The sequence below is a fragment of the Homalodisca vitripennis genome, chromosome 2 (assembly GCF_021130785.1).
Source record: "Homalodisca vitripennis isolate AUS2020 chromosome 2, UT_GWSS_2.1, whole genome shotgun sequence".
Classification (NCBI taxonomy): Eukaryota; Metazoa; Arthropoda; class Insecta; order Hemiptera; family Cicadellidae; genus Homalodisca; species Homalodisca vitripennis.
The window spans coordinates 61973636-62000744 of record NC_060208.1 but is presented as its reverse complement, the minus strand read 5'-3'; the positions used below and the strand labels follow the sequence as shown (position 1 = coordinate 62000744).

The following is a 27109-nucleotide window of genomic DNA, read 5'->3' as shown; positions in this document are numbered from 1 at the left end:
CGTGTTTTGGTCGTATTTTGTGTACGAAAACACGTTAATGAACATCGAAATTAAAATATCATCACAGCTTCGTAATGAATATTTCGCTTGCAGCTAGACGCTATTTAGACTATTTAGTCTATTTCCTATGCTTATTCTGTGCCCTGTGACTCCGCGCGCGCCAGCTGCGTCTATGCGCGGACGACCGCAGTTCGGCGGTAAACAAACAGGACCTTTACTAAGTTTTCATTATCTCGTAATTTACGTAGTCGTACAAATATGTACTCTATAAGAACGACGTGTGTTTATAACACAATAATATATGGTATCATATATAAGTGTGGTTTGACATTTTTCCTGGCCGCTTTCACTGGCTAAATCTGCGTTAACGATAACAAAATAAAACTATTTAGCCTATTGTATTTTTTAATTACAAATAATACGGGTATCTTGTTTCGAATTCGGAATCTATAAACGATACCAAAACAATACTATTAAGCCTGTTGTATTCTTTATTACAATAATTCAGATATCCGTTTCGAATTCGGAATCTATAAACGACAACAAACCAAAACTATTTAGCCTATTGTATTCTTAGTTACAGGTATCGATTTCGAATTCGGAATCTATAAACGATAACAAACCAAAACTATTTAGCCTATTATATTCTTAGTTACAAATAATACAGGTATCTATTTCGAATTCGGAATATATAAACGATAACAAAACAAAACAATTTAGCCTACTGTATTCTTCGTTAAAAGTAATTCAGGTATCTGTTTCGAATTCGGAATCCATATATAATAAGAAAACAAAACTATTTACCCTCTTACATTTTTCGTTACAAATAATACAGGTTATCTGTTATAGAATCCAGAATCTATAATCGAGACCACAATTTTTGTATCGTAATCGAATTCTTTTTGTATGAGCTCATCCCTAATCACAAGTGTTATCAGTTATTAAATCCATTTGTAAAAACAATTGAAGTGTATTTGTGTGACCATATTAATAATTTTTAATTATAATATGTCGAACTATCTCAATTAAGTACAATCGCCTAAGTGTTTATTTCCGTACAATTTCTAACGTTTCTTTTTGAAAAACAGTTCGTTGAGATGATATTTAACAAGAAATGCTGTGAACTCACGGAGAGAAATAACATCGCCACCGCTCCTCGTAATGACGAAGAGCTGAGTTTATCAGCATCATTTGATGCAGCGACCACATTTTTCATTGCTCGTAACAAAAATAATGCTACGGAACCAAGTGTTTTCGTTCAGCAGCATAAACGAACAGATATTTTTAAACGGTGTTTATTATTTTGTCCCGAGCAGTAATCGTTAATTATCTGCTAATTGTAGACTTTAATATACAATTATTGTTACACTTTTAATTAATTAATGAAAATTTTAAAATAAATTAACTTAATGAATGCATACATTAATTGTTTACGTTAACCTTGCTCCGATATTAATTTATTTAAAAGATATCCTGTCTTTTTAAGGCCTAAAAATTAGTCTAAAAGAATTTTTTAACCGTCTTATTCTTTCTTTCTTAGTACAAATGACTAAATCTGAACTGGCCACACATACCTACCTACTAACTGTGCCACTGTATTTGGGGCAATTCACATCACGGCCCAACGAGAATTGTTATTCACATCAAACACTGGAATCGATACAGTTTGAAACCACACGAGGAAGAGCGCCAGAGTTCATTAAATCCCAGATGTACTCGTAACACAAAGCCGGTCTACTACGAGTCCTGCCCGCCACCACCCTCGGGATAAACTAGAGCACATCTCCTGAGTAATGGCAGCCATCCATGTTTCCCAGCACGGATAATGGCTTAGCTATGATAACGCTCTCAGGACTCCATTATGACTAAGAGATGTTTATAGAGTCGATCTTTACATCGTTATTTGTAAAATCACTGTTCAACATTCCTTTCAGCGATCATCGTTTATTCTAACAACAGAGTAAACGATGGCCTTGCTGCAACAGCAGAGACCGCCTTCAATCAAGAGAAGCTTTATTTACTGTGCCTTCAACCAATTACCAACCAAAACAAACGTTTCAACCAATAACAATGTTTTCTTTTTTAAAATTATATAAGAGACCGGTCCTCCTCTTAGCCTTACTCAGCCCGTCCTCATGCATGGAAGATCTATGAAACATAATAAGAGTTATAACCGGCACATCACGAGCTCGATAGAGAGTGTTACGATCACTCCTGCGCTATCCATAGTCCGGTGCTCGGCCTATGTCCCACGGCAGACACGTGTCCAAGTACTGGCCAAACTAACTGTTTCCCAGCAAGATAAATAATCCACCAAATGTTGTTAATAACGAAATATGTCCTCTAATTTTAAAATTGTGTGCAATTAAAAGTTCAAGATACAATTTAATCATTACTGTCATGCCAAATCAACAAAATGTAAAAAACAAACAAACTATTAATAAATAACAAAAGGAATTGCAAGGTTTTAATTGTGTTGCCAATGTTATGAACCGAAAAAAGGAACATTCATGATAGTAGTCGAGTGAGCACATGAAGTCAAGTAAACGTTTCTTCTCATCTTTATCATAATTAGGTGAATTCCCAGCAGAGGTGAATTTTTATATGAACAGTAAAACTGTATGCATCCAGTAGTTTTATCTGGTGATATTGTGACAAGAAAATGAATGCTGTTTATTGCATTCATACTTCAGAGAGCGTTAAAAAAAATTTAATAATGATTTTTATGCTGATTTTTATTTAAAAAACAATGAAAATACAGGACTGTAAACAAAACATAGCTAACACAAACAGATAGATACAATATCAGAGCTAAAATCAAGTTAGTATTCCGATCCACCGTGCTGACGGACAAAACTGATTTATTTGCCTGTGCACTGTGAAATAACACGTAACTGATACTTCAACAACAGCCAAATTCAGATTTATTGACGTTCAGTTTTGTGCGTTCTGTCTTTCGTCACACAATCCAATACACGATAACTGCGCCATTAGATTTTAATATTATTTATAAATGTCCTTTTAGGCAGAAACAAAACGCATATGAAATAGTTGCCATTTTATTATTATGGCCAGCCAAGTTATCTGGGTTCCTTTATACTAGCTGTTGGAATAGTGCATCCCACTTGACTATTCTCTAACCGAACTGAGAAACATAAATTAAGAGAATGGTCACAAGGATCAATCTACTACAAGAAGGCCAAGAACATTTGAATCCAGTAGATATTCCTTTATTCTATAGACAGTACAAGTTAATGTGTAGAGCACTCTTCTAGTCATCTAGTATGCACTTCGGTCTTTCAATCTGTGTGGAAAGAGATTTAAAAAAACTAGGAAAGAATGAGCGGGGAAATAATTTAGTGCTGTTCTACTGCAATGGTTTTGTATCTGCACCTTCTTGCAATGGTGTATCATATAAACGTACCATGACTTCTACTATGTACAAATCAAAGAGTATCAAACCCTTCACGGCTCTAAGTGATCTTAGGAATCCTTCTGTTTTTTGTCCCACGCCAAATTACTGAGTTGTTCCACCGAATAGGGTTTCATAAAGTAATATTTAAAACACTCTAATCATCGTTGATGTGTTGTATTCTCTCGATAGTTAAATATTTAAAACATTATTTATCCGAGACGTAAAAGTTGGAAAGTGAGAAAAGTTCGTAGCTAAACAATCCAATCAGCTGACGCCAGCCTTGATCAATTCCCACTCACACTGATGAGACTTCCAGTTGTGATCCCTGCTACGTCTAGACCCAAAGTTAATTAGTCTCTGTGAGAGGTGGTACGAGGTTGGTGATGGACAAGACTACACAACGTTCCAAGACTGCCCGGTCAGATCTGTTATAGGAAATCAAAACAGTTCAACTTCTTGTTCTCAGTTTATTTTTAAAACGAAAGTATTGTATACTCCTTTATTTTGGAGTGTCTTTAGGGTTGATTTCATATCTGACAGAAGTTTCTCTGTTTAAAATGATCACTAACCATTTTTTTAAAAATTACGAAGTATCGAGATCATAAATCTTAAAAAGTAACATACATTATGGAGTCTTAATGGAGTTTGCAACATCAAACTGTGTTTAAACAACAAAACCGCCAAAATAATTCATAAAAATCCTACATAAAAATAGCCAAAATCTGTTACTGCAATCATATACTGAATCTTTTCTATACTGTTTTTTTTTCTTTTCAGACACATATTATTTCCGAAATAAAAGTATGATGTATTAAAGGGTAGGATGTAATTGCTATGAAGTTAATCGAAAGATTATAATATATTCGGTTACCCAAACCCAATAGTATATGTGTTGAAGTGGTTTTCTTTCTAAATTAGTTAAAACACATTTTTCTATGAAATAGGAAGATTTGGATTTATGTAAATTATTGCATACCTAATGTAAGTGCCAGACACATTATGATTTTTTTACAAACAAACTTTTATTTATGCTTAATAATGACTGTGTTACAATACAATAAACATATTGAACATGTAATAATCCTTCACATAATTGCTTCATAACATGTATGTTGACAATTCATTGTTATGAACTTGTTGTAGATCACGCTTACTGATAAGAAGAGTAAATAGGTACCCTTAGTTCAAAATATAAAATCTTATAAAAAGCTACCCAAAAATTTTAGTCGTAAAGTAAAATTTAAAACACTACAAACCATAAGTTTCTAAAGAAACAGAGAACTCGAAAGTCTGCACTGCCGATGTTTACAATGAACGTAAAATCGGCTATGTTATAAAGCAAGCTGCGGCATACAAACGAGGGAATATGAATACGATTACGTACCAATTCACATTCACAGTTTGCTCTATCAGACTGTCGAAGCCGCATGCAACTCCTGCCGATTCTTTTAAAACTACATTCCACTGTTTTTAAATCTTTATTCCACAAAAAAAGTATTGAGTTTTGTTTGTTAGCTTCGTGAGAGGGTTTCAGCAAGAGTAACTGCAATAAGTGTGAGTGTGGGTGTTATTAGTCTTCTGACTATCCAAGATTTAATGGTCCATATAGAGGGGCATTAATCAGTAGGTAGGTAACTAGCGTAGCTATGGCAGGTGGGAAGTTTTAATACCTATGAACCGCTTACGTATTGATCTAGATAATGAGGTGCAAGGATATTGCAAATCATTGGGGTTTTTGAGACATAAATCTATAGTACATTCATATAGGCTACTCTGCTGAAAACTGTACATCGTGAGGGCAAAGACACAGGCTATCTACTATAGTACTAAACTCAACGAAATTCGTGATTAAAGCAGATAGTCCTTATTGTTTACGTCGCATTATGCATCTTATAAACGGTATATCGTGAGGGCAAAGACACAGGCTATCTACTATAGTACTAAACTCAACTACAACGAAATTCGTCGTGAGCAGATAGTCCTTATTGTTTACGTCGCATTATGCATCTTATAAACGGTATATCGTGAGGGCAAAGACACAGGCTATCTACTATAGTACTAAACTCAACGAAATTCGTGATTAAAGCAGATAGTCCTTATTGTTTACGTCGCATTATGCATCTTATAAACGGTATCTACTATATAGTACTAAACTCAACGAAATTCGTCGTGATTAAAGCAGACAGTCCTTATTGTTTTACGTCGCATTATGCATCTTATAAACGGTATATCGTGAGGGCAAAGACACAGGCTATCTACTATAGTACTAAACTCAACGAAATTCGTCGTGATTAAAGCAGATAGTCCTTATTGTTTACGTCGCATTATGCATCTTATAAACGGTATATCGTGAGGGCAAAGACACAGGCTATCTACTATAGTACTAAACTCAACGAAATTCGTCGTGATTAAAGCAGATAGTCCTTATTGTTTACGTCGCATTATACATTTTATAAACGGTATATCGTGAGGGCAAAGACACAGGCTATCTACTATAGTACTAAACTCAACGAAATTCGTCGTGATTAAAGCAGATAGTCCTTATTGTTTACGTCGCATTATGCATCTTATAAACGGTATATCGTGAGGGCAAAGACACAGGCTATCTACTATAGTACTAAACTCAACGAAATTCGTGATTAAAGCAGATAGTCCTTATTGTTTACGTCGCATTATGCATCTTATAAACGGTATATCGTGAGGGCAAAGACACAGGCTATCTACTATAGTACTAAACTCAACGAAATTCGTGATTAAAGCAGATAGTCCTTATTGTTTACGTCGCATTATACATCTTATAAACGAGCCTTTCTCTACAAGAATTTCCCTTCAAAGTTAGAAAATATAATTATTTATCTCCTACCTTATTAGGTATTTACCCCTCATAGTATTAATCAATATAGATTCATTGTTATTTTGCCAGCAATGACAACAATGATATTCACTCGTCACCTGATGAAACACGTGAATGATAAGTACTCGTATACGAGTATTCTGCCGTGAACACAATCTAGTTTACAGTACTTGCACTGTCCTGACGAATACGTATTGTATGTGTTTTAATTATGTGAAAGACAGCGACAAGTACAGTTTAATTGTTATGATGGATTATTGTAACTCACTCCATCGATTGAGTGAATTCTTATTTTGGAGGAGGAGGCAAATTTATCAAAGTTGAGAATGAGACATCTGCATCCTTAGTTAAAGGGAGAAGTGTGCCTCAGGGTAGATTTCTTGGTCCTGTACAGTAAAATCTGTACACTTTTGGTTTCACAACGTATATTCAGTAATGTATGTCGGTGACTGCCAGTTGAACTTGTACTACGATCCTAGCTCAGTTTGGGTAGCCACTGCCCGTGTTAATTTGCCTGAAAACACCAGTAAACGGCAGACAGTGGTCTGAAGCTCAATGTATGAAAGTTTACTGTCCTTCAAGTAATCACACAAAAACTGGTGAAACCATCGAGAGAAAAGAAGTGTGGGGATTGTCCTTGATGGCGGGATTTGCAGGCCAAACCTGTCGGTATTTTATTTGACCTTCTTCGATCACGTCACCCATAGTATACACGCGCTCTTGGTATACTGAGAGTCCAACATTGAAATATAATTAATTCGAACTAGCAGTGCTCACAAACGTGCAAAGCCCACGGTATTGCGTGCGAAGCAACGAATAACTGGTAGCAAGGCAGATATGAAAGACAAAGTTACTATTTAAATCTTATTATAAATTTAAAAACTGTTTAAAACTATCTTAGTTGTCTTTTGATAAAAAATAGGCTCATCAGATCTGTGTATGTATACATATTTTCTTGACGGAGAAACAAGGAAAACCAACTGTGGAACAAAAATACGAAGCCGTGGGTATCTACTAGTTAAGTATAATTTACATAATTGTACTTACATCAAGTTAGTTATATTTATTTTGGATCTATACGGGTACTTAGATATTATATTAAATTGCATTTTACTTAAAATATATAAATAATGATGTCATCAACAACAGACGGCCCATCAGTGTATTGTGAAAACTGTGTTGGAGTTAATGACGGTCATATGAATGGACTCTTTGATGTACTTTAACAACGCGGTAATAAAGTGAGTTTTTTCTCTTTCTTCTTTTTTTGTTGTTTTATAATTTTGAAATTTAATTTATATTTCGCAGTACAATTTTAATATACTGTAAATAAGTTAAAGACAACAAAACTGTAGGTATGGCATATGTATAAAATGGTGCAACTGGTTTTAGGTTGCTTTAGGGTTCTTTAAGACTTTTTATTCACAACCCAGATTCCTTTTCCTTGAAGACAAGAAAATTAGGAATGTTTTTGTTATTCCAAAAGAAACAGCAGGCATTAAATTTTATTTTGGGCATCTTTAAATTTAAATTATAAATGAAAAGTGCTAACATTAAATACGCCTTTAGAAATTACTTGCTTCCAAAAGTACAGTACTACTTTAAATGCCGACAATCCTTTTTGGGTTGATATTTTTTTTATTTGTCCTGTCTCGGAACTCTGGAAAACAAACCAAGCCATACATAACACTTTCACACCACACTAACATGTTATTGTAGTACTAATCTAGTATTATAGGAATGGGTTCAGTCTGTCCCTAATGTAATTATCCATAGAAAATTAATTAGAACTATTAAACAAAATTGAAAACTGGCACTTTGATTATACAAATATTGTTTAATTACATTATCGAGTAAGTACGCATCGCTCTTGTCCAAATACTATTGTATTTGCTGAGAGCAAACGTGAGCATCGCTGTTGTATTTATTCATCGTGTTTTCCAATGAAACTGCGGGACGGAAAAACAACCGAGCCATAAACTTGGCCAGACACACCTTACCCTCGCGAACTGAGGCCGCCTAGCCATTGGCCTCCCCTCTGTCGCGGCTTTCATTCCGTCTTTTTACTGCTTCTTCTCGTCCGCACCTCACATCCCCCATCAGTCCAGACTCTCAGTATTTCAATATATGGAGGAAACTGCGGCAGGACAATTCACCACTATAAGGTTAAACTCTGGAACTTAGGATATGTTCATCTACAATTTGTTTTGCTAAGTTAGAAATGTATATATAATAATTTATAACTTCACTTACTTGAGTCTTTAAAAAAATAATTAAATAATAATAACATCATTTAACCAAAGCTTTAATAAATAACGTAGCATGGGTTTTAATGTAGTCCTAATAATTTAATTCATCTAACATGTGAAAAATTGGAAACATTGAAGCTGTGTTAATTATTAATAAATACAAAATATCAAAATTGTAATATGTTTTTAATTAATAAATATAAAAATGTCAAAGATACAATAAAATAAAGAATCAGCATTATATAAAAACTTATTATATGGCATTATTATAAAATACCATACACAATGAATTCTGAAATTACACAGTTTCAGCATTCACTACCATAAATCTTCAAAGGGAATAAAAACGAATATTTAAGTCTGACTTTCCCTTAAATTTTATTCACGGCTTACATGGCGTTTGACATAGTGTAATATCAAATTCCATGGTCATAAAGTATGTTTTGATCTAATTTTCTGTAATCTAATATTATGTTTTGTATTATAATTTGTATCTACCTAGCAATATGGTTTTGTTCTGTTAAATGTATTACAATTTTTAAGTATTGTCATTTAAAAATTACATTATTTTCACTTAAAACAATACACATGATGCTTTATCTGAAACATTCTTAATCACACCTGAATAACTCTTTCTCCTACAACAAAAACAACTAGTGCATTGCAACTGGTATGATACTTATTTTTATTGAAGCCATTGTTTAGTAAATTAACCCAACTAAATAATATAAATGAAAATCACAACGTAACTGCTCAGAATACCTCAAAAAACGTAGCTGCTCTTACTTAAAAAAAGCATCGTAAGATTTGTTTCAGTACGAGCGATGTCTTGTTAACAAGTATTCTTAAAACTACGAGAAAAATAAATTAGTTTCGTTCCTTTTCAATTCCGCGCATCTATAATGTTTGATGCTGTGAAATGTAAAAGGGCGAATTCAAAAGTATTTGTCTCCTTTTAATTAGTTCATACAAATCATCAATCCGGGAGTTAAAATATTTTCAGCGATATGAAACTGCACTAAATGAGGAGAAAGCCAACACAAAGTTATGAATCATTAGCTAAAGTCTAATTAACGAAGGGGTTGTCGGCCTGCCTTGCAACTGCAGAAGGACCATAACGAATCCTGCTGACACAACATTTAATTGTAGACCCGGCCCTTGACAACCTTGCCTTGCACATGTCTATTATAAGCTTATTATTATTTGTGTTAATATAAACAGTATTTGACTATAGTTTCTGAGGGGAAGAAAAGTTCAACCAGTTGTTTTTTTCGTTTCACAAGGACAATAGGCATCCTAGCAAGGTGAAATTACACATAGCATAGTAGCATCTTTTAATCAGGCCCATATACAAGATAGGAATATAAAAGATTGCAATGAATGCAAAATGGCTGACGGGAATAGAATGTTTTAATTGTGAAATATATAATTTACTTCAGCACTACTTTTATGTGTAATTTTATTAATTTATAGTTAACTTTAAAATGTTATCCATGGACATGTTACTTGAAGAAAATAATAATTTATTTACAAAAAATATATATTGTTTTCTTCAACTGCTTTTCCGTGGATCTTGTTACAAAATTGCCTAAAATTCCTACTTAAATTAATAAAATAACTCATAGTCATCAATACTTGTACATTTTTATGTTTTCATGGAAGTTATCTTACAGTAACTATGAAATGTTTAAAAATAACCGAAATAAATACCACCAATTGAGCATAAAAACATGAGAACGCAAATATAGATTTCCACATTCCAGGACTCTCGCAGGTTCGGACTCATCGAAATACTGTACATCTTTGAAAGGCACGTATAATGTGAGATAGTTTGAGCCGTGTTTTGGAACAATTAACATATATAAAACATCAATTTGTATTTTTAATAACTTTTAGAAAAGAGAAAAGGTTCGAACAAAAATGTGGTGAACCGTACAGGGTTTAAGAGGAAAAGCCGAACAGTAACCTTGAGCTAGACAGAAGGATGTCTACCGCACATGTCAGAGTGTGGTTAGTTGGTAAACAGCAAGCGTACAACCACAACCACAGTGCGGTCACTGCGGCTGTAGTCCCTCCTAAACTGTCTATGATTTACCGATATGTTTTTCCTGCTTTAATCTCAATCAGATCTGATAAAGAGCATCTAATGAAATTGTGTATTAAAAATAAAAATAAAAAATATTAAAATAAAGTAACTTCATAGGCTCCCATGTCTTTTCAAACATTTTGGTGCTCAGAATTCATGCTTGCAACATTTTAAAATTATTCCTAGAGCTCAAAAAGTTCAAAATGTGTTGAAATAATTTGCATTAACAGAAAAATTATACCATTAACATTTAAATTATTGTTAAATATGAAGAAAAGACTTGAAAATTAAGTTTTTCATAAAACAATGTACGAGTAAGCCAAACCACGTAATAGACTTCGCTGAAGTTGCATGCAAAATTTCAAATGTATATCATATCATTCTTGAAAAATATGATATGACGATGATCACACAGAAAGAAACTTTTACAACAAAAGAGAAATTATGTCAGCTTACTGAGTGATAGGCTTCAATAACGCCCAGCCAGATTCCAAGGCTGGACGTGTACCATCATAAAACTCTCTTTCTTGTCTATGTAGAAATGAAGCTTCATGCAAAATTTTAAATAATTATAAAACTTAATATAAAACGATCAGACAGAAAAAGAAACTTTTACAGCCTCAAAGAAGAAACTGGTCAGGTCGTTCTCGAGATATGCGGACAGACAGTCAGATAAACAGACAGAATTGAAATTTGTCCAGCCCCACGAGTCACAAGCTTTGCTAACACTAAGCCCATTACTGTACTAAGAACCGACACATTTACTTTCAGTTTGAACTCATATACAAAAACATGAAAATACATGTGCATGGTAGTATGATTGTTTAAAAAATACTAAATATTTTGCAGCTTTTTACAAAGACCAACAAAAATAATATTGGCATGACATTTTGTAAAATATATTGTGTTGTTTGGAACTATTTCAATTTAAAAATTAAAAAAAACCTTGAAATGATAATAATTTAATGTGATTTATGAGTGTAACACATTTTTAATTCGTTAATTTATTTTCAACTAGTCACTGTGAGAGTGAACATGTTATAATAAATGTGGTTATTTTTCAAATCTATAGTATTGGTTAAACCATTGATAAGTAAAGCGTATTAAAATATTAAACACGACTAATTATTTTTGTTGAGAATTTACTAACCATTTCAACTTCGAACTGTAAACGAACTTGGAATTGAGATATCAAGTTTCGTAATTATTGTTGATAATTATTTCCATCCAGGTAATTAATTAAACAACTTTACTGTAATCAACACTCGGTTCTTCCTTCCACCGGCATCCTCCCCGTATCATTTCGGTTTGATTAAAACAATCAATCCGCCAATCAAAGGTGTTTATCCATTATTATCAGCTATAAAATGATTTCAGCAATAAATTTAACGGTACTCGTATATTATGATTTAATTAATTAATTAGATACAAGACTAAGAGGAAATACACTGGAAAAATGTAAGTAATAATCAATATAGAGTAGACCTTCAAACAGAACAAAAAGCAATAGATTAAACATTATGACAGTATGAAGAAATTTAAATCTCTAGCAGTAACAAAATAAGTATTTCAACTGCATTAAAACAGGATATTAAAACAGAAATTGTTTGCAGAAATATTGTTATCTAGATACAGAAATAATTAACAAAACACGCTTACATGAATATGAAATAATAATTTCAAAATAAAACAAAATATACAACTCTACAGTTAATCTTGTACAACTAGAACTGTGCCAAAAAGCTTTGTTTAACAAATTATGAATACAAAATGAAGGAGAACAGATTAACAAGGGCTTTAATAAACAAACAGGTGACGGTCTGTAAAAGAAATCTAATGATAGAACATTGCATAATCTATTTTGTCCTGTTATTAATTAGCGCATGGATTTTATGGTAAAGAATTATATTTCTCTGCTTATGGGACTTTTCTATTTTTTACTTTATTTACAACACACAATATGGTAGCAGATACTGTTGTCATAGTAAACATTAACATTTTAGTTTTAGGAATACCCCTTTTTGGACGGATCTCTACAAATGGCTCTATGTATGTGTGTGTTTTTTTTTTTTAACATTTTAATTATTTAAATCAGTTGATCTTAATTTTCCTAATTTAAAGAACACTAGCTTTAAAATATTCCTTATCCACGAACATTGCTTAGTTTAGACTACTGCTATTATTAACTATGAGTACACAGTATTACTTGCTATCACTGAGAATGACACTAGATTATGTAATTGCAAGTGTATGTTTGTCTATGCGTGTATGCGCACGAGAGTGCATCAAATGTGACCATTCCATTTTTTATTTACAAGCTTCTTTAATAAACTCACAAAACAGATAAGCCGACAGATAGCAACAAGTAAATGATTCCAAAAACAAGGCCTTTTCTCTATTATAATTCTTATTTTGACATCACCAAAGAATAATACAGTTTGATAAATAAAACATCACTGACAGGCCCGGTGGCTAAATAGTAAATAGTAAACAGCTAATGGTAGTGGCAGCTCAATATAATCTGTTACAGAAGTCTGGATTTAAATCATAGTTTTGCTAACACTAACATCCGTCGACGTTTAATAATCACTTGAATAACTGAGTCGTCAGTCGTGAGACAGCTAATGGTAGTGGCAGCTCAATATACTCTGTTACAGAAGTCTGGATTTAAATCATAGCCTTGCTAACACTAACATCCGTCGACGTTTAATAATCACTTGAATAACTGAGTCGTCAGTCGTGAGACAGCTAATGGTAGTGGCAGCTCAATATACTCTGTTACAGAAGTCTGGATTTAAATCATAGCCTTGCTAACACTAACATCCGTCGACGTTTAATAATCACTTGAATAACTGAGTCGTCAGTCGTGAAACAGCTAATGGTAGTGGCAGCCCAATATAATCTGTTACAGAAGTCTGGATTTAAATCATAGTTTTGCTAACACTAACATCCGTCGACGTTTAATAATCACTTGAATAACTGAGTCGTCAGTCGTGAAACAGCTAATGGTAGTGGCAGCTCAATATACTCTGTTACAGAAGTCTGGATTTAAATCATAGCCTTGCTAACACTAACATCCGTCGACGTTTAATAATCACTTGAATAACTGAGTCGTCAGTCGTGAAACAGCTAATGGTAGTGGCAGCTCAATATACTCTGTTACAGAAGTCTGGATTTAAATCATAGCCTTGCTAACACTAACATCCGTCGACGTTTAATAATCACTTGAATAACTGAGTCGTCAGTCGTGAAACAGCTAATGGTAGTGGCAGCTCAATATACTATGTTACAGAAGTCTGGATTTAAATCATAGTTTTGCTAACACTAACATCCGTCGACGTTTAATAATCACTTGAATAACTGAGTCGTCAGTCGTGAAACAGCTAATGGTAGTGGCAGCTCAATATAATCTGTTACAGAAGTCTGGATTTAAATCATAGTTTTGCTAACACTAACATCCGTTGACGTTTAATAATCACTTGAATAATAACTGAGTCGTCAGTCGTGAAACAGCTAATGGTAGTGGCAGCTCAATATACTCTGTTACAGAAGTCTGGATTTTAAATCATAGCCTTGCTAACACTAACATCCGTCGACGTTTAATAATCACTTGAATAACAGAGTCGTCAGTCGTGAGACAGCTAATGGTAGTGGCAGCCCAATATAATCTGTTACAGAAGTCTGGCTTTAAATCATAGTTTTGCTAACACTAACATTCGTCGACGTTTAATAATCACTTGAATAACTGAGTCGTCAGTCGTGAAACAGCTAATGGTAGTGGCAGCCCAATATAATCTGTTACAGAAGTCTGGCTTTTAAATCATAGTTTTGCTAACACTAATATCCGTTGACGTTTAATAATCACTTGAATAACAGAGTCGTCAGTCGTGAGACAGCTAATGGTAGTGGCAGCTCAATATACTCTGTTACAGAAGTCTGGATTTAAATCATAGTTTTGCTAACACTAACATCCGTCGACGTTTAATAATCACTTGAATAACTGAGTCGTCAGTCGTGAAAACAGCTAATGGTAGTGGCAGCTCAATATACTCTGTTACAGAAGTCTGGATTTAAATCATAGTTTTGCTAACACTAATATCCGTTGACGTTTAATAATCACTTGAATAACAGAGTCGTCAGTCGTGAGACAGCTAATTTTTTAAATGGTAGTGGCAGCTCAATATAATCTGTTAAGGAACTCTAGCTTTAAATCATAGTGTTGCTACCACTAATTGTAAATGGCAGGTTCCACCTAAACTAGCGATATAGTCCGATTAGAGTGATAAAATGTATTCTTTTTGTGATGAAAAACCGATGTAGGAGAAATGATATGCCATCAAACCTAGATGGATCCTTTGGGTGGCTACAGATGTAGTCTTTTATAGTGTGAATGACAATTTGACCTTTAAGTTTAATTCTACTTTATGAATTAATGTTAGTCGCACTGGAATCTAGAATAAAGGTTCTAATTGTCGCCGAAGAAGGATGGCTTATTTTAAGATTTAATTTTAAATATCAAAACATAACAGTTGTTTAAGACTGTAGTCTATTTCGCTTCTTTATCCTTTTGATTTTTTAAATTATTTTATTTAAAAATTGATGCCTAATAAACTGTTGAAATTGCAACATTCAACTGTTGCATGGCTATAATATGATAGTTCAAAAACTAACTTAGTTTTGTGTTCAACGTTTTTAAAACATTCTAAAAATGTTAGATTACTCTAAATAGTCCAAATATTAGGTTTTCTTGACAGTCCTGCGCGTTGTTTTACGTACGTTATGAACGAATTTGTATGAATGTTGCAGATCGTGAGGTTTTCACTGATAAAACAACATTACTGAAACATAAAATAATGTTTCAAACTTAAAAATTGTGTGGATATCCCTAAACAGTATAAATATCCAACATAGCTACTAAGTATTAATTTTAAATTTTTAAACTAAAGTACCTAAATGTACAATGGGCGTTTGAACATACCTGTACTTGACTGGATTATGACGTATCCATCCAAAAAATGAGACATATTCCAAAGGCTGCACAAAATCACGTTAGGAAACGAAATTAACTCTAAAACGAACCCGCTCTCACAGAAAATTAAGAATTAAATCTGACTTTCTGTTACAATTATAATATCAAGTAATAATATGGACGCTTATTTATCAATATTAACAGTAACATATTTATAATAGTAATGCTATTTGAACTAGTAAACTTTTATTTATAAGTTCAGATAATATGCTTAAAGATGTTTCAAGTAGCAAATATCTTTTGTAAAATATCTCGTTATAAGTTCTTCCAATTAATGATCTAAGGATATCCAGAGATTCTTACAGTTCCGAAAATAGGTTTAAATGTACAGCTTTTCGAAATTATAAAATCTCTTTCAACTCTGAGTTCCAGGTACTCATTAAAATATTCACAAACGAAAGAAACGCGACTTGGCCAAAGGTTAGATGAAAGAACTGTATACTTGTTTACAGGAACACAGTATTCCTTTTTATATCCACTGTCTCGTAATTAATTGAATACAAGCTTGAAGAGCCCGAAAAACTAATCACATTTTTAATTCTGACAGTTACGAAATTATTTTGCATTTGGTGTAAATGTTAACTTATAGAATATTACAACTAAACAAAACAATTACAGTGACACTCAGGGCAGTTATACTCGTAATTACTCATTAAATCTACAGTTAAAACTTCCACTGGCTCATTAAGTTTTAACATCTTCTTTAAAGGTACGTCCAAACTGTATCCCTCATTTTGATCAAAAAGTGGACACATTTCTACACAAGTTTGACTGCTTAAAACAAAAACATTTTCAATCACATTTAAAATAGCATTAGTAAAATTCATTTCAAGTGTTCCAAAGGAAGGCGAAATTGATTTAATCCGACAACTATAGACAACACTGTCGATAAATACATTTATGTAGACAGTATCAATCTGTCTTGGAGTGTTTCTTGATTTTCTCTTCTTCTTCCTGAACAGGCTATCATGAAAACGAAAAAGTTCCTTGCGAAAAGTCACACACGAATACTTATCCACATACACGCTACAAGACAGTATCACAGGAACAGCTATATCCAAATTTGAAGCAAGTGTGAGAGCAGATTTCTTCTCTTTCGAAAAGCGGCATTCCACATAACATTTTATCTTTTCAACCAAATTCTGAACTGAAGCCACAATAAACTCAGAAAATTTCATAATTTGAATGATAAAAATCGTCCCCAATCTCACTGCACCCCAATGAAAATATATTACAAGACAGTTTACAGTCTGCCTTAGTAAATATATCGGTGACGTTGTGACCCTGACTACAGTGTCCGTTGACCCTGGAAGAAGATTCTGTACAACGGACCATTGCTGCCCCACGAGAGTGACATGTGCACATGTCAGACTCAACTGATAAATCGCCCTGCTAAGTTGAGCAACACCTATGCTCATCTGGCGTATTTTCTTCGCCAACGATAAAATCATTCCGCACGTCGTTTTGGACATCATCTGGAGATAAATTACTCTGCACAGTTGAGAATTCAATGTGGTGAAGATACTTAAGATGGCGCTGAACTCGCCTAGTGCAACCCCTAACCCGCAGACAGCTTCACTGCACTGTCGCACCACCACACAGATCGACACCCAGGGTATCTTTCTTCCGCTTCGGAGACTCAGGACAAAAACGCCGCAAGCCCTTCCGAAATACGCCAAGGTGATACTGGTATGTCTGAACGCCACACTGAACTGCACCATGACCACACTGAACCTCTGAACTTCCTTGCTGAAGGCGCTGATACCCTCACTCAACTTCTTCAGCACTGCGCTGAACTGCAAGATCAGGCTGCTGAGTTGATTGGCCAAAAAGACGTACTGACTGACGGAGTTGCTGATCTGGCTGAAGGCGAGTATAAACTGTCCGAGAGTCACGCTGGACTGGCTGACGACCAGACTGGATTGGCTGACAGCCAAACTAACTTGGCTGATCACGACGCATAATTGGCTGAAAGCAGCCCCTGACTGGTATAGAACTACACCCACGCGAGCCAACTTCGCCCCTTTATCCATTACAGTTCGTATCAAAGATCGCTCACCACACAGAAACACATATCACAGGCTAGGAATACAGGTAAGACTTCAACAACATTAACAAAATGAATCTAAAAATATTTTCTTTACACAGTAGACATGCTAAGGATTTGATTTTACCACACATTTAACCTACGGAATTTCCACGTCTCACATATTACTCCACTGAGACTCATTAGAAGTTTAGATTGAACTATAAATACATGACAAAACAATGTGACCTTCTCTCAATTAAGAAGAGCCTTTTTAACAATATCAACAAGATCAAACATTTGTAATAACTTAACTGTAGTTCAGCAATAAATATTAATTTAAAATATTCAATAATAAATTTTAAAATCCTGATCTAGTCACAAAATTAGAAAAGAAAACCGGCCGGCCACGGACGCACTGAACTAATAATGGCTCAGATCGATTCAAGATTAAATAAACGTAACAGAAGCCACGGGGTCAATTATATTGAGATCTGATTGTGACTGCTCGACATCATCTCGACCGAAGTCATATGGGACGTTGCCATATAGATCGTGTCATGTGAGATGTCTGTGGCATTTACACGTCCGTTATATTGCTCATTCTTTGTGATTCTATAACATTCATCTGAGAAAAACACAAACTAAAATCCTAGAAACGTAGTGTTCTTTTTTTAACATATAAAGGAAACAAATCGTTTACTATCAGATTGTTTTTTTATGATAATGGAAAATGTTTACGCAACACGTGTTTTTATATTCACATTTTAAATTTGAAAATTAATGTTAAAACTTAAATATGATGGTTTGTTTGACTTAATATTACAATATAATAAACAAATGTGCGAATATAAAAGCAGATATAATTATAAATTGTTGAATAGTTTATATACCTGTAGGTTTAACAGAAGTTTGTATGTGTGATACACATTTTTTATCTCAAGAAGAGACCGGACTACAGGTCTCGAAATGTTACTGTTTCTGTACACTGTTTGTTGAATAGTTTATATACCTGTAGGTTTAACAGAAGTTTGTATGTACGATACACATTTTTTATCTCAAGAAGAGACCGGACTACACGTCTCGAAATGTTACTGTTTCTGTACACTGTTTGTTGAATAGTTTATATACCTGTTTGTTTAACAGAAGTTTGTATGTGTGATACACATTTTTTATCTCAAGAAGAGACCGGACTACAGGTCTCGAAATGTTACTGTTTCTGTACACTGTTTGTTGAATAGTTTATATACCTGTAGGTTTTAACAGAAGTTTGTATGTACGATACACATTTTTTATCTCAAGAAGAGACCGGACTACACGTCTCGAAATGTTACTGTTTCTGTACACTGTTTGTTGAATAGTTTATATACCTGTAGGTTTAACAGAAGTTTGTATGTACGATACACATTTTTTATCTCAAGAAGAGACCGGACTACAGGTCTCGAAATGTTACTGTTTCTGTACACTGTTTGTTGAATAGTTTATATACCTGTAGGTTTAACAGAAGTTTGTATGTACGATACACATTTTTTTATCTCAAGAAGAGACCGGACTACACGTCTCGAAATGTTACTGTTTCTGTACACTGTTTGTTGAATAGTTTATATACCTGTAGGTTTAACAGAAGTTTGTATGTGTGATACACATTTTTTATCTCAAGAAGAGACCGGACTACAGGTCTCGAAATGTTACTGTTTCTGTACACTGTTTGTTGAATAGTTTATATACCTGTAGGTTTAACAGAAGTTTGTATGTACGATACACATTTTTTATCTCAAGAAGAGACCGGACTACATGTCTCGAAATGTTACTGTTTCTGTACACTGCTAGGAGTAATCGAAGTTCTGTCTCAGAATTTTGTGTAATTCAAATTTTTTCTGCCCAAAGCATTTAAACCTTTTGAAGAGAGGAATAATAGAAAAATATACTTTGACCATACCACGGGGTGTGGTAGGATTTTAAGGGTAGGATGATTAAGGGCGATCTTACAATAAGTTCCAAAGAAAACGGTTGAATATAGTTCATGTATTTTTACAATACCCTATCATAACAATCTTATTTTTTATAGCTTTTCAGTAAATTTGTTAGAAAAGTGAGTTTATGTTAGTGTACCGACTTGAGCATGTGCGTTATGCAGCTAATGTTCGAGGCTTCCAGACTTAGGGCTACTGAGATTCGATTTTTATAGTAACACGCCTCCTCTTGCTCTATTCATAGAGAAAAATAAAGACATTTTAACAAACCTAAAATTTGGCAGTTAATACGTAATTTTTATGTTAAAAATTGAAGGGAAAAAAGGAATGAATACAAATTGCAGGAGCGAGTTGGATATTGTTCCAAGATTCTAATGAAACAAAGTTACATTCAGATTAAACTAACAATTGTAACAGTCACTAAAATGTCTGTTTATAAACCTAAAATTATATTTGTACAGAGATTTGGCTACTTAGATTTCCGCAAAGAGAAAAGAGATATCCATGAATATATTCTATAACATTTAATTATCGAAACCCTGAAAAAATAAATTGTTATAGGTAAAACAACCAGTAAAATTGTTATGGAAAGCCCAATTTAAGTAACAATGTATTATGTAGCCTATTGTTTCGATTATATTCAGAGAGTACACACAGTTTAACACAGGAAGACGGTTTTTATGACAAAGTAAGGCACAGCATCAATAAATAAATGTAGTTTGACATCGACTTTTATTATTTTTAACGAACAATTCTATAGTACAATGTTATCACTAATCGATGGTTATGTATCATTTGGTGCTGCCAATGTGAAATTTAACAGGGAAAAATTAAAGCCTTTTTCTAACGAAAAGTAAAGCATTCTGGTCCGGCTAGTACAACTCGCGGATCTGAATAAAACTCAAGAAGTTCACAAAACAATTCACTGCCTTTGTAAGATAGAAATTAATTAACTTAGCAAGATACATGTTACTCTGACTACTTAAAATCCATAATTACTCACCAACTCGCGTAAAGATGTGTGAATTATTATTTGGTTCAGCTGTCCATGGTGGTATCACCTGCAACACAGAGCAGAGAGTCACAACTACTTGGCAATACAAGTGGACAGGTAAACTCGGTTAATTATAGTCATGCTACTAACACAAACACACACATGTATGTTATTGAAAACTGATACGAGTGTTACACATGAATGAGGTGTAGCCTTTTGTATAAAGCTCGCCAGTTTCTCAAAGGTGTTTTTGGTGTTTTATAACAATATTTGCTTATATAATTTTTCTTTACGCCAACGCCATTTATGACACACTTTAAAGGGACGAGCCAAACACTTTCCATGAGACGAACACATGTTAAATAGGTGTAAACACCCTCTTGTTACCATAAAGTCGGCTATATTAACAGCCAATACACATTTTTTCACATTCTCAAGACAAACTAGACGCACCGGACCACCAGTGACAGCACAATAGTGTGGCACTTCCCTGGTCATACATCACCGCTCAGATAGAGAGAGCACTATGCCACAAGTGCTGGTCAATCTCTAAATTTTATGTATTGTCCTTACTTTTCTTTTAAACTAGTTAAATAGAAGTGCAAAACCACGACGACACAACCAAAACGCATGGTAACAATATTTGTTATATAACACGAATACACCAATTTTAGTACACTTTATTATATTTTTTGTGGCCAAATAGGATAAGATGGGGTTTTTTACTTCACACCCGCCAGGAGAGATGCAAAATTATAAAACATAATTTTTTTTATTAATTCATTTTTTATATTATCATACATACATATACTTATGTACATTTGTACTATACAAATTATATATTATATTTGTATATTTAAAATCGAAAAAGTGTGTTCTCTTTTCTATCTCTGTGGTTATCAAGTCGGAACGTCTAAGTATGTTTAATACAGACATTAAATTCATATTATTGGATTTATGATTCAGTAGATTCAGTAAATGATAAGTGGATTTGTGAAGGAAGTCTCTGAGTATTCATATAGTCCTGAGTTTGAAATGTCTCACATTGGGAGTTCTTCATTTAAGTATATTAATTTTATTTTTAGAGTATATATTAGAGTAGATTATATTATAAATTAAAAATTACGATCTGCACTTACTTCCCTCCGTAATATTAGTGACTGTTTAAAAGTTTTGGTGTATTAATGGAGTTTGAACTGTATAAGCGTTCACACAACCTAGTTTTGCATCAAATCTTTCGAAACATTCTCCAAAGAATTTTCACCGTCAGGCATGCTGAGTGAACAGATAAAAGTAATACTTTTCCAGACTCTCGAGTGGTAAACTTCGCTGACGCTCAGCCAATAGATTACTTCTGTTCTATAAATGAATAACGCGTGGCAAATTGGAAATCAATCGTAAATATTAAAATCAAATACGGACTCTTGAAACTGATTTTTCAAGGAGAAGAGTATAAACATAGTGTGACATAAAACGCTATTCTTATATATATTTATACATACCATAGCAGCAAACAAGTGCAGGTTACTAGGCATCACATGGCCCTTGATTGCGTAAAGTGAAGCGAAGGTAAACGGCTGAATCAAGCCGAGCGAACTGTGAAACGACCGGTAAATTCATTAAACCCTTGGAAAATCTGGAATCGATGATTCCGCCAAATACCGACCCGCGAGTACCACCAAGGAATATAAACTCGGGCTAGATTTCCACTGGGTTGAAAAGTTCCCGAACTTGGCCACTTCTGCGGGAGAGAAACTTCCACTGGATTCTCGCGAGGATGGAGTTAACTACTCTGAGGCGGACCGAGTTCCACTACTGTTATTGTGGTGAACTCAATAACAGTTAGGCCCGTTATTGGGTTATCCTCTGTCTGCTCGGGAACATTGCATTCTTAACCAACTCAGCTTAATAGAACCTTATGAAATTTTGAAATCTAATTAATTGTACGTCAGTATGTAAACATACTTTGCAAAATTTTAAATTTATATGATTTGAAAGTTTTATAATGTTTCACAGTTGTTGGCGTTGTTCAATTAATTTATTACGCCACTAGTTATTCAGTTAAAATAAATGGAAAATACACTTTGACACAGTTACTACTGTAATTGTGATGTATTAATGAATTGTATTTTACACTACACGAGTGTCACGGAGAGCTGTCATTAATTAATACTCACAGACAATTAAACGAGATTATAGGATTATGAGTTTTAATTCCAGGACATAAATATTAAATTAGTTAATTCCCAATATAAATTATTAATTTGTAAACGATAACGAATTGTATTAATACATAAGTTATTCTGTTAATATTACCTACTGATAATACAGTTTACGTAAAATGACACGGTAATCCATGGACGACGTGATAATTTAGGAGTTCGATTTTAACTGAATAAAACTCTGTACATGAATATATGATCGGTAAACTACGCGGCAGAATTGACCGTTCACTTCTTTAAGAGAACGTCCAATTAGGATCCCGAAAAAAATCGTTATGGTTCAAACAAAAGTGGTACATCATGTTAAGACAAACAACTGCGATTCGATTTGATGAGACTATAAAACATACACATTGAAACTCGGAGGATCCCTTTGAGAAAGATTCGATTCTAAAGTTGTTAAACGTTTGATATTATAAAAAACCACAAAAATTTAATTTTACCGAAAAATGGTGTTAAAAATGAATGATTTGTAGTAAGAGTCAAACCATTAGTATGCACTATATTTTTAACAATATGCTCTAACTATTTATTTACTAGACTGTATTACAATTAATAATATAAATATTATTTATAAATTGAGAACTTGTAGAATCGAATAATATACTTAAGAAGATACTATTTTATAATCGTTAAAATTTTGCTTTGTCTCCACTTTTAAAATAATAAATTTAGAATATATTTGTTCAAAACTTTTTCTAAATTCAATGTAATGTTTTTTGGGTCCTAACATGTTCTGGATATTTCAGTTACACTTTTAAATCCAGTTGTTTTAAATACGAGGCACAAGATCTCCAGCGAAGTCGACCGCAGCTTTTATTACAGAAATGATAACAAGAGTGCAATTATTGAAAAAATTATGTTTTAAATCATTAGCTGATGTAACTTCTACATTAACTATAAGTTAAACAATCCCAGACCCTATGTATGTATGTACTGTATTATAAGTAGTGGGACGACGGGACGTGCAGTATATATACTACAAGACTGTAATATAAAGACTTGTTTATTAGATGTCCAGTTGCAACCAAACCCCTGATATGAACCGAATTACAAAAAACAGGGGGATGGCCATCATCAATCCTCACAGTCGGGCGACAGCAACAAATGAAACGTCAGCAGATATGACGTCACACCCGCCCCTCGCGCCACAAAAACAAAGCCGAAATCGAACAGCTCCTGCCTTCGCGAGGAGTACGAACGCTCACCCCCTCCCCCACCCCTCAAACACACCTCCACCATACAAAACCTATTTCATTTGCCGACCCACTTCACACACCCCGAGTACTTACAACTCCTTCTCTCTAAATTAAATACGATTGGAGTAACACTCATTGATAATCTAACATGCATTTCAATACGTTTTGTCCTATCTATTATTACACATACTAGGAATAATTTGTAACAATCTCTCTGTTACAGTAATATTTTCACTTAAATTAACCCTAGTCTAACCATTCGTATCCATTCAGCACCAACGTACAATCAATCACTCGTACATGACATTCTACTGTTTTAGCCCCAAAGCCAATTAGAGTTACCAGTGACTTTCCATAAAGTCCTAACAGTAAAAATTAACAGTAGGCCTATAATACTCTAACATTTTTAGTATTTGAAGACAACTTCGGAAGTCAAGTTTCAAACTTCTTAAGAAAATAGAAAAGTTTTAAATACGTAGACTTCAATGCGAATGGTAATTATCGGAGCTGAGAGAGCGTGGTTTGGTTGGCCTAATACATATGTTCAAATACTATTAGGCTACTACCTATGTGGTTCGGAACCCACGTTAACCTGTTGATCTCTTAGTCCCCCATGGTCACTAACATCATTAATGCCTATCTGGACCTTAAATAGAAACAAGACTACACAGGACTCCTCATTCATTCCACACTCACAAAACTACACTCTCGCCCATTGTACACGATTTATTATTTAAATTATATTCGCTCACTATTTGATGCTCTTTACATTAGTTTTAAATAGCTAAATTATATTAGAATTAAGTAAACAAAATTTATTTTATTTTACAATAATAGATTTTTAACATGTCATAAACAATATAAAAACAGCAAACATATAAGGCTATTTAAGGGATACAATATTTGGTTCATTATGACGGATATAAATCCGTTTGAATTCTTTAGAATTATAATATTAAAGTGTTAGTTTTTCAATTTATAAAATGAATTAAAATCCAAAATGACGTTTATAAAGCTAAACACGTCAACCCTCTCTAAGATCTAGTTTAGTGTCTGTATAATAAATTTAAAGTATACCTTTTTATTAACATATTGTTCGCCAAAGTGTTACTGAATGTAAATGCACAGCGATGATGCACGTTGCCACAATTCTGTAATTTCATAATCTTCTGTTTAACCGGTGTTCTGTGGGGCTGGCTGATTACACGGTATTCCAAACACTACTTTATACGATTAAAGTTCTTCGTAGAATAAAAATTCGTTTTCGTCTTTTCAGAATTTGTCTGAACATTATATGTACCGCGTTCAAGTTCGTGTACGCCTACTATGGGAATAGCTCAATTGAGAACTTGCAAGTGGGAAGTGGGTAAGGCATTAGTTACTAGTAATAGAATTAGTGAAATTAAAAAACCTACCATTGCTAACGACAAGACTATTTGCTTGTTTTTGAGCAGGAAAATGAAGTCCCTGAGACAGTTAGCCCTACATGTAGAATCTGGAATGAGAACCACCCGGCCCAGGGGAGCTAGTCGACGAGACGCTCGAGTTACTGAACGCTGAAATATATTCTGAAAAAACAAGATCAACTTCTTCTAATATGAAAAATGAAAATTGGTTTACTGTTCCAAACCTAACTCGAAGACAGAGAACTCAACTTTCAGAAGTTAGAGCAAGCTTTTCAGAAGCTCGGGAAACTGAATTCTATTTAACACTCCTCATTTGCATTGTGTGTGCCATATTGTTAGCTAAAAAACTACTTCCTCAAGACTTAGGCTCGGTTCCAAACTGCCGCTGCCGTCTCGACTCGATACAAACAACGCACCCTCACCAATTCCGTAGCAGTACAATACAATATCTCAACTCTCAAGTGTTCATGAGATACTGCTCAGATAAACTTGAGAGTTTACACAAAATAACGAAGTTAAGTTAGACTGAAAATTAATCCAATTCTCCCCAAGGGTGAACTACTCGAATAATAATAAATAACATTCACAAATACAAATTTTGAATCAGATTCTACACAACAAACTTTACGGGTACATTGTACTAAATGTAGTATATTTAGTGGGATCAAGTTTTCCTACTCGATTTCAGTAAATGCGGTTGATAATAAAATTAAATCTCCTAGCACAAGTATTTCAATGTGTTAACCTAACGAGATTTCCCACCTTTAATCCAATATACAATTTACTGAACAATTCTCCTAAGCATGCATTTCAATGTGATGAACAATTCTCCTAAGCATTTTCAACCTAACGAGATTTCCCATATACAATTTACTGAAAGCATGCATTCCCTAACGAGATTTACCTTTAATCCAATATACAATTTACTGATAAGCATGCATTTCAATGTGTTAACCTAACGAGATTTCCCACCTTTAATCCAATATACAATTTACTGAACAATTCTCCTAAGCATGCATTTCAATGTGTTAACCTAACGAGATTTCCCACCTTTAATCCAATATACAATTTACTGAACAATTCTCCTAAGCATGCATTTCAATGTGTTAACCTAACGAGATTTCCCACCTTTAATCCAATATACAATTTACTGAACAATTCTCCTAAGCATGCATTTCAATGTGTTAACCTAACGAGATTTCCCACCTTTAATCCAATATACAATTTACTGAACAATTCTCCTAAGCATGCATTTCAATGTGTTAACCTAACGAGATTTCCCACCTTTAATCCAATATACAATTTACTGAACAATTCTCCTAAGCATGCATTTCAATGTGTTAACCTAACGAGATTTCCCACCTTTAATCCAATATACAATTTACTGAACAATTCTCCTAAGCATGCATTTCAATGTGTTAACCTAACGAGATTTCCCACCTTTAATCCAATATACAATTTACTGAACAATTCTCCTAAGCATGCATTTCAATGTGTTAACCTAACGAGATTTCCCACCTTTAATCCAATATACAATTTACTGAACAATTCTCCTAAGCATACCCCTCAAATTGCTCTAATAGTTTGTTTGTCTTTGTTCTTTTTGAAAATAATGGAACCTACATGCTTGCAAAATAGAAAACTCAATTTACGTTT

General features: G+C 33.9%; 1 protein-coding gene across 4 annotated transcripts in view; it reads right to left on the bottom strand.

Moving 5' to 3' along the window:
- The window catches only part of LOC124354043 (protein tweety), a 178124-nt gene that overhangs the window by 69617 nt on the left and 81398 nt on the right, over window positions 1-27109 (bottom strand). For 2 of the 4 annotated variants that reach the window (XM_046804202.1, XM_046804205.1), the window contains exon 2: window positions 20636-20693. The gene's annotated coding sequence lies outside the window, so the exon portion shown is untranslated. Of the gene's footprint in view, window positions 1-15582; window positions 18622-20635; window positions 20694-27109 lie in introns of those variants that run through there. The other 2 variants (XR_006921652.1, XM_046804203.1) reach the window with 2 other exon arrangements.